The sequence below is a fragment of the Oncorhynchus keta genome, chromosome 18 (assembly GCF_023373465.1).
Source record: "Oncorhynchus keta strain PuntledgeMale-10-30-2019 chromosome 18, Oket_V2, whole genome shotgun sequence".
Taxonomy (NCBI): domain Eukaryota; kingdom Metazoa; phylum Chordata; class Actinopteri; order Salmoniformes; family Salmonidae; genus Oncorhynchus; species Oncorhynchus keta.
Window position 1 is genome coordinate 39,585,387 of NC_068438.1, and position 10,000 is coordinate 39,595,386.

Here is a 10,000-nt window from a genome sequence, read left to right on the forward strand (position 1 = left end):
TACCTCCTTGTGGTGGTCTATACTCTATATTCACCTACATCCTTGTGGTGGTCTATACTCTATATTCACCTACCTCCTTGTGGTGGTCTATACTCTATATTCACCTACCTCCTTGTGGTGGTCTATACTCTATGTTCACCTACATCCTTGTGGTGGTCTATACTCTATGTTCACCTACATCCTTGTGGTGGTCTATACTCTATGTTCACCTACATCCTTGTGGTGGTCTATACTCTATATTCAGCTACATCCTTGTGGTGGTCTATACTCTATGTTCACCTACATCCTTGTGGTGGTCTATACTCTATGTTCACCTACATCCTTGTGGTGGTCTATACTCTATATTTACCTACATCCTTGTGGTGGTCTATACTCTATGTTCACCTACATCCTTGTGGTGGTCTATACTCTATGTTCACCTACATCCTTGTGGTCGTCTATACTGTATATTCATCTACATCCTTGTGGTGGTCTATACTCTATGTTCACCTACATCCTTGTGGTGGTCTAAACTCTATGCTCACCTACATCCTTGTGGTGGTCTATACTCTATGTTCACCTACATCCTTGTGGTGGTCTATACTCTATATTCAGCTACATCCTTGTGGTGGTCTATACTCTATATTCACCTACATCCTTGTGGTGGTCTATACTCTATGTTCACCTACATCCTTGTGGTGGTCTATACTCTATATTCACCTACCTCCTTGTGGTGGTCTAAACTCTATGCTCACCTACCTCCTTGTGGTGGTCTATACTCTATGCTCACCTACCTCCTTGCGGTGGTCTATACTCTATATTCACCTACATCCTTGTGGTCATCTATACTCTATATTCACCTACATCCTTGTGGTGGTCTATACTCTATGTTCACCTACCTCCTTGTGGTGGTCTATACTCTATGCTCACCTACCTCCTTGTGGTGGTCTATACTCGCAGGACCTCATTTACAGTGAATTGTGAACTAGGACACACACACACACACACACTGTACACACACACTCGGGATCTCGATGACCTCCTATAAGGTCAGGCAAACATAAACAAACAGGCAACATCCTGCATGACAGTGCCACAGCCTGACAGAAGGAGAGATCAGGCTGTTAACCCCTTAAACAAATAAATATAATGGAGGGGGGATTCTCAGAGCTGATAAACACCCCCTAACCCTACAGCAGAGAGATAGATAGAGAGAGAGAGAGAAATAGAGATGGGATGTGAGAGAGAGAAAGGAGATGGGAGGAAGAGTGAGAAGATAGAAAGAAATGAGAAAGGGAAAACAGTCCAGAGATCAGGAACACACTTCCCCCTCCATCTCCAAAGAGCAGGAACACACTTCCCCCTCCATCTCCAAAGAGCAGGAACACACTTCCCCCTCCATCTCTAGAGATCAGGAACACACTTCTCCCTCCATCTCCAAAGAGCAGGAACACACTTCTCCCTCCATCTCCAAAGAGCAGGAACACACTTCCCCCTCCATCTCCAAAGAGCAGGAACACACTTCTCCCTCCATCTCTAGAGATCAGGAACACACTTCCCCCTCCATCTCCAAAGAGCAGGAACACACTTCTTCCTCCATCTCCAAAGAGCAGGAACACACTTCTCCCTCCATCTCCAAAGAGCAGGAACACACTTCCCCCTCCATCTCCAAAGAGCAGGAACACACTTCTCCCTCCATCTCCAAAGAGCAGGAACACACTTCTCCCTCCATCTCCAAAGAGCAGGAACACACTTCCCCCTCCATCTCCAAAGAGCAGGAACACACTTCCCCCTCCATCTCCAAAGAGCAGGAACACACTTCTCCCTCCATCTCCAAAGAGCAGGAACACACTTTTCCCTCCATCTCCAAAGAGCAGGAACACACTTCCCCCTCCATCTCCAAAGAGCAGGAACACACTTCACCCTCCATCTCCAAAGAGCAGGAACACACTTCTCCCTCCATCTCCAAAGAGCAGGAACACACTTCCACCTCCATCACCAAAGAGCAGGAACACACTTCTCCCTCCATCTCCAAAGAGCAGGAACACACTTCTCCCTCCATCTCCAAAGAGCAGGAACACACTTCCCCCTCCATCTCCAAAGAGCAGGAACACACTTCTCCCTCCATCTCTAGAGAGCAGGAACACACTTCCCCCTCCATCTCCAAAGAGCAGGAACACACTTCTCCCTCCATCTCTAGAGAGCAGGAACACACTTCTCCCTCCATCTCCAAATAGCAGGAACACACTTCCCCCTCCATCTCCAAAGAGCAGGAACACACTTCTCCCTCCATCTCTAGAGAGCAGGAACACACTTCTCCCTCCATCTCCAAAGAGCAGGAACACACTTCTCCCTCCATCTCCAAAGAGCAGGAACACACTTCTCCCTCCATCTCCAAAGAGCAGGAACACACTTCTCCCTCCATCTCCAAAGAGCAGGAACACACTTCCACCTCCATCTCCAAAGAGCAGGAACACACTTCTCCCTCCATCTCCAAAGAGCAGGAACACACTTCTCCCTCCCTCTCTAGAGAGCAAGAACACACTTCTCCCTCCATCTCCAAAGAGCAGGAACACACTTCTCCCTCCATCTCTAGAGAGCAAGAACACACTTCTCCCTCCATCTCCAAAGAGCAGGAACACACTTCTCCCTCCCTCTCTAGAGAGCAAGAACACACTTTTCCCTCCATCTCCAAAGAGCAGGAACACACTTCTCCCTCCATCTCTAGAGAGCAAGAACACACTTCTCCCTCCATCTCCAAAGAGCAGGAACACACTTCTCCCTCCATCTCTAGAGAGCAAGAACACACTTCTCCCTCCATCTCCAAAGAGCAGGAACACACTTCTCCCTCCATCTCTAGAGAGCAGGAACACACTTCTCCCTCCATCTCCAAAGAGCAGGAACACACTTCCCCCTCCATCTCTAGAGAGCAGGAACACACTTCCCCCTCCATCTCTAGAGAGCAGAACACACTTCCCCCTCCATCTCTAGAGAGCAGGAACACACTTCTCCCTCCATCTACAAAGAGCAGGAACACACTTCTCCCTCCATCTCCAAAGAGCAGGAACACACTTCCCCCTCCATCTCTAGAGAGCAGGAACACACTTCCTCCTCCATCTCTAGAGAGCAGGAACACACTTCCCCCTCCATCTCTAGAGAGCAGGAACACACTTCTCCCTCCATCTCCAAAGAGCAGGAACACACTTCCCCCTCCATCTCCAAAGAGCAGGAACACACTTCCCCCTCCATCTCTAGAGAGCAGGAACACACTTCCCCCTCCATCTCCAAAGAGCAGGAACACACTTCTCCCTCCATCTCCAAAGAGCAGGAACACACTTCCCCCTCATCTCCAAAGAGCAGGAACACACTTCTCCCTCCATTTCCAAAGAGCAGGAACACACTTCCCCCTCCATCTCCAAAGAGCAGGAACACACTTCCCCCTCCATCTCCAAAGAGCAGGAACACACTTCTCCCTCCATCTCTAGAGAGCAGGAACACACTTCCCCCTCCATCTCCAAAGAGCAGGAACACACTTCTCCCTCCATCTCTAGAGAGCAGGAACACACTTCTCCCTCCATCTCCAAAGAGCAGGAACACACTTCCCCCTCCATCTCCAAAGAGCAGGAACACACTTCTCCCTCCATCTCTAGAGAGCAGGAACACACTTCTCCCTCCATCTCCAAAGAGCAGGAACACACTTCCCCCTCCATCTCCAAAGAGCAGGAACACACTTCTCCCTCCATCTGCAAAGAGCAGGAACACACTTCCCCCTCCATCTCCAAAGAGCAGGAACACACTTCCCCCTCCATCTCCAAAGAGCAGGAACACACTTCTCCCTCCATCTCTAGAGAGCAGGAACACACTTCTCCCTCCATCTCCAAAGAGCAGGAACACACTTCCCCCTCCATCTCCAAAGAGCAGGAACACACTTCTCCCTCCATCTCTAGAGAGCAGGAACACACTTCTCCCTCCATCTCCAAAGAGCAGGAACACACTTCTCCCTCCATCTCCAAAGAGCAGGAACACACTTCTCCCTCCATCTCCAAAGAGCAGGAACACACTTCTCCCTCCATCTCAAAGAGCAGGAACACACTTCCACCTCCATCTCCAAAGAGCAGGAACACACTTCTCCCTCCATCTCCAAAGAGCAGGAACACACTTCTCCCTCCATCTCTAGAGAGCAAGAACACACTTCTCCCTCCATCTCCAAAGAGCAGGAACACACTTCTCCCTCCATCTCTAGAGAGCAAGAACACACTTCTCCCTCCATCTCCAAAGAGCAGGAACACACTTCTCCCTCCCTCTCTAGAGAGCAAGAACACACTTTTCCCTCCATCTCCAAAGAGCAGGAACACACTTCTCCCTCCATCTCTAGAGAGCAAGAACACACTTCTCCCTCCATCTCCAAAGAGCAGGAACACACTTCTCCCTCCATCTCTAGAGAGCAAGAACACACTTCTCCCTCCATCTCCAAAGAGCAGGAACACACTTCTCCCTCCATCTCTAGAGAGCAGGAACACACTTCTCCCTCCATCTCCAAAGAGCAGGAACACACTTCCCCCTCCATCTCTAGAGAGCAGGAACACACTTCCCCCTCCATCTCTAGAGAGCAGGAACACACTTCCCCCTCCATCTCTAGAGAGCAGGAACACACTTCTCCCTCCATCTACAAAGAGCAGGAACACACTTCTCCCTCCATCTCCAAAGAGCAGGAACACACTTCCCCCTCCATCTCTAGAGAGCAGGAACACACTTCCTCCTCCATCTCTAGAGAGCAGGAACACACTTCCCCCTCCATCTCTAGAGAGCAGGAACACACTTCTCCCTCCATCTCCAAAGAGCAGGAACACACTTCCCCCTCCATCTCCAAGAGCAGGAACACACTTCCCCCTCCATCTCTAGAGAGCAGGAACACACTTCCCCCTCCATCTCCAAAGAGCAGGAACACACTTCTCCCTCCATCTCCAAAGAGCAGGAACACACTTCCCCCTCATCTCCAAAGAGCAGGAACACACTTCTCCCTCCATTTCCAAAGAGCAGGAACACACTTCCCCCTCCATCTCCAAAGAGGAGGAACACACTTCCCCCTCCATCTCCAAAGAGCAGGAACACACTTCTCCCTCCATCTCTAGAGAGCAGGAACACACTTCCCCCTCCATCTCCAAAGAGCAGGAACACACTTCTCCCTCCATCTCTAGAGAGCAGGAACACACTTCTCCCTCCATCTCCAAAGAGCAGGAACACACTTCCCCCTCCATCTCCAAAGAGCAGGAACACACTTCTCCCTCCATCTCTAGAGAGCAGGAACACACTTCTCCCTCCATCTCCAAAGAGCAGGAACACACTTCCCCCTCCATCTCCAAAGAGCAGGAACACACTTCTCCTTCCATCTGCAAAGAGCAGGAACACACTTCTCCCTCCATCTCCAAAGAGCAGGAACACACTTCCACCTCCATCTCCAAAGAGCAGGAACACACTTCTCCCTCCATCTCCAAAGAGCAGGAACACACTTCTCCCTCCATCTCTAGAGAGCAAGAACACACTTCTCCCTCCATCTCCAAAGAGCAGGAACACACTTCTCCCTCCCTCTCTAGAGAGCAAGAACACACTTCTCCCTCCATCTCCAAAGAGCAGGAACACACTTCTCCCTCCATCTCTAGAGAGCAAGAACACACTTCTCCCTCCATCTCCAAAGAGCAGGAACACACTTCTCCCTCCATCTCTAGAGAGCAAGAACACACTTCTCCCTCCATCTCCAAAGAGCAGGAACACACTTCTCCCTCCCTCTCTAGAGAGCAAGAACACACTTTTCCCTCCATCTCCAAAGAGCAGGAACACACTTCTCCCTCCATCTCTAGAGAGCAAGAACACACTTCTCCCTCCATCTCCAAAGAGCAGGAACACATTTCTCCCTCCATCTCTAGAGAGCAAGAACACACTTCTCCCTCCATCTCCAAAGAGCAGGAACACACTTCTCCCTCCATCTCTAGAGAGCAGGAACACACTTCTCCCTCCATCTCCAAAGAGCAGGAACACACTTCCCCCTCCATCTCTAGAGAGCAGGAACACACTTCCCCCTCCATCTCTAGAGAGCAGGAACACACTTCCCCCTCCATCTCTAGAGAGCAGGAACACACTTCTCCCTCCATCTCCAAAGAGCAGGAACACACTTCTCCCTCCATCTCCAAAGAGCAGGAACACACTTCCCCCTCCATCTCTAGAGAGCAGGAACACACTTCCTCCTCCATCTCTAGAGAGCAGGAACACACTTCCCCCTCCATCTCTAGAGAGCAGGAACACACTTCTCCCTCCATCTCCAAAGAGCAGGAACACACTTCCCCCTCCATCTCTAGAGAGCAGGAACACACTTCCCCCTCCATCTCCAAAGAGCAGGAACACAATTCTCCCTCCATCTCCAAAGAGCAGGAACACACTTCCCCCTCATCTCCAAAGAGCAGAACACAGGAGAGCAGGAACACACTTCCCCCTCCATCTCTAGAGAGCAGGAACACACTTCCCCCTCCATCTCTAGAGAGCAGGAACAAACTTCCCCCTCCATCTCTAGAGAGCAGGAACACACTTCTCCCTCCATCTCCAAAGAGCAGGAACACACTTCCCCCTCCGTCTCTAGAGAGCAGGAACACACTTCCCCCTCATCTCTAGAGAGCAGGAACACACTTCTCCCTCCATCTCCAAAGAGCAGGAACACACTTCCCCCTCCATCTCTAGAGAGCAGGAACACACTTCCCCCTCATCTCTAGAGAGCAGGAACACACATCTCCCTCCTCCATCTCGAAAGAGCAGGAACACATTCCCCCCATCTCTAGAGAGCAGGAACACACTTCCGTCCTTCATCTCTAGAGAGCAGGAACACACTTCCCCCTCTTTCATCTCTAGAGAGCAGGAACACACTTCCCCTCCATCTCTAAAGAGCAGGAACACACTTCCCCCTCATCTCTAGAGAGCAGGAACACACTTCTCCCTCCATCTCCAAAGAGCAGGAACACACTTCCCCCTCCATCTCTAGAGAGCAGGAACACACTTCCCCCCTCATCTCTAGAGAGCAGGAACACACATCTCCCTCCTCCATCTCGAAAGAGCAGGAACACATTCCCCCCATCTCTAGAGAGCAGGAACACACTTCTCCCTCCATCTCCAAAGAGCAGGAACACACTTCCTCCTCCATCTCTAGAGAGCAGGAACAAACTTCCCCCTCCATCTGTAGAGAGCAGGAACACACTTCCGTCCTTCATCTCCAGAGAGCAGGAACACACTTCCCCCTCTTTCATCTCTAGAGAGCAGGAACACACTTCCCCCTCCATCTCTAAAGAGCAGGAACACACTTCCCCTCCATCTCTAGAGAGCAGGAACACAATTCCCCCTCCTTCATCTCTATAGAGCAGAAACACACTTCTCCCTTCTTCATCTCTAGAGAGCAAGAACACACTTCTCCCTCCATCTCCAAAGAGCAGGAACACACTTCCCCCTCCCTCTCTAGAGAGCAGGAACACACTTCCCACTCCATCTCTAAAGAACAGGAACACACTTCCCCCTCCATCTCTAGAGAGCAGGAACACAATTCCCCCTCCATCTCTATAGAACAGGAACACACTTCCCCCTCCTTCATCTCTATAGAGCAGGAACACACTTCCTCCTCCTTCATCTCTAGAGAGCAGGAACACACTTCCTCCTCCTTCATCTCTAGAGTGCAGGAACACACTTCCCCCTCCATCTCTAGAGAGCAGGAACACAATTCCCCCTCCATCTCTATAGAACAGGAACACACTTCCTTCTCCTTCATCTCTATAGAGCAGGAACACACTTCCTTCTCCTTCATCTCTAGAGAGCAGGAACACACTTCCTCCTCCTTCATCTCTAGAGTGCAGGAACACACTTCCCCCTCCATCTCTAGAGAGCAGGAACACAATTCCCCCTCCTTCATCTCTATAGAGCAGGAACACACTTCCTCCTCCTTCATCTCTAGAGAGCAGGAACACACTTCCTTCTCCTTCATCTATATAGAGCAGGAACACACTTCCTCCTAATTCATCTCGAGAGAGCAGGAACACACTTCCTTCTCCTTCATCTCGAGAGAGCAGGAACACACTTCCCCCTCCTTCATCTCTATAGAGCAGGAACACACTTCCTCCTCCTTCATCTCGAAAGAGCAGGAACACACTTCCTTCTCCTTCATCTCTATAGAGCAGGAACACACTTCCTTCTCCTTCATCTCTAGAGAGCAGGAACACACTTCCTCCTCCTTCATCTCTATAGAGCAGGAACACACTTCCCCCTCCTTCATCTCTAGAGAGCAGGAACACACTTCCTCCTCCTTCACTCTCGAGAGCAGGAACACACTTCCCCCTCCTTCATCTCGAGAGAGCAGGAACACACTTCCCCCTCCTTCATCTCTAGAGAGCAGGAACACACTTCCTCCTCCTTCACTCTCGAGAGCAGGAACACACTTCCCCCTCCTTCATCTCGAGAGAGCAGGAACACACTTCCCCCTCCTTCATCTCTAGAGAGCAGGAACACACTTCCTTCTCCTTCATCTCTAGAGAACAGAAACACACTTCCTCCTCCTTCACTCTGAAGAGCAGGAACACACTTCCCCCTCCTTCATCTCTAGAGAGCAGGAACACACTTCCCCCTCCTTCATCTCTAGAGAGCAGGAACACACTTCCTTCTCCTTAATCTCCAGAGAGCAGGAACACACTTCCCCCTCATTCATCTCTATAGAGCAGGAACAAACTTCCTCCTCCATCTCTAGAGAGCAGGAACACACTTCCTCCTTCATCTCTAGAGAGCAAGAACACACTTCTCCCTCCATCTCCAAAGAGCAGGAACACACTTCCCCCTCCCTCTCTAGAGAGCAGGAACACAATTCCCCCTCCATCTCTAGAGAGCAGGAACACAATTCCCCCTCCATCTCTAGAGAGCAGGAACACACTTCCTCCTTCATCTCTAGAGAGCAAGAACACACTTCTCCCTCCATCTCCAAAGAGCAGGAACACACTTCCCCCTCCCTCTCTAGAGAGCAGGAACACACTTCCTCCTCCTTCATCTCTAGAGAGCAGGAACACACTTCCTTCTCCTTCATCTCTAGAGAGCAGGAACACACTTCCTCCTCCTTCACTCTAGAGAGCAGGAACACACTTCCTTCTCCTTCATCTCTATAGAGCAGGAACACACTTCCTCCTCCTTCATCTCTAGAGTGCAGGAACACACTTCCCCCTCCATCTCTAAAGAGCAGGAACACACTTCCCCCTCCATCTCTAGAGAGCAGGAACACAATTCCCCCTCCTTCATCTCTATAGAGCAGGAACACACTTCCCCCTCCTTCATCTCTAGAGAGCAGGAACACACTTCCCCCTCCTTCATCTCTAGAGAGCAGGAACACACTTCCCCCTCCTTCATCTCTAGAGAGCAGGAACACAATTCCCCCTCCTTCATCTCTAGAGAGCAGGAACACACTTCCTCCTCCTTCATCGCTTGAGAGCAGGAACAAACTCCCCCCTCCTTGCGGGGCTCTACAACTTTTCTGATGTCTTGGCTGATTTCTTTTGATTTTCCCATGATGTCAAGAAAAGAGGCACTGAGATTGAAGGTAGGCCTTGAAATTCATCCACAGGTACACCTCCAATTGACTCAAATGATGTCAATTAGCCTTTCAGAAGTTTCTAAAGCCATGACGTCATTTTCTGACATTTTCCAAGATGTTTAAAGGCACAGTCAACTTAGTGTATGTAAACTTCTGACCCACTGGAATTGTGATACAATGAATTATCGGTGAAATAATCTGTCTGTAAACAATAGTTGGAAAAATTACTTGTGTCATGCACAAAGTAGATGTCCTAACCGACTTGCCAAAACTATAGTTTGTTCACAAGAAATTTGTGGAGTGGTTGAAAAACGAGTTTTAATGACTCCAACCTAAGTGTATTCAAACTTTTGACTTCGACTATAAATCCTTGTGGTGGTCTATACTCTATATTCACCTACATCCTTGTGGTGGTCTATA

General features: G+C 49.8%; 1 protein-coding gene across 2 annotated transcripts in view; it reads right to left on the minus strand.

Annotated features, from left to right (window-relative positions):
* LOC118381132 (NADPH oxidase 4) overlaps positions 1-10,000 on the minus strand; it is a 56,580-nt gene that overhangs the window by 7,416 nt on the left and 39,164 nt on the right. The window lies entirely within an intron of this gene.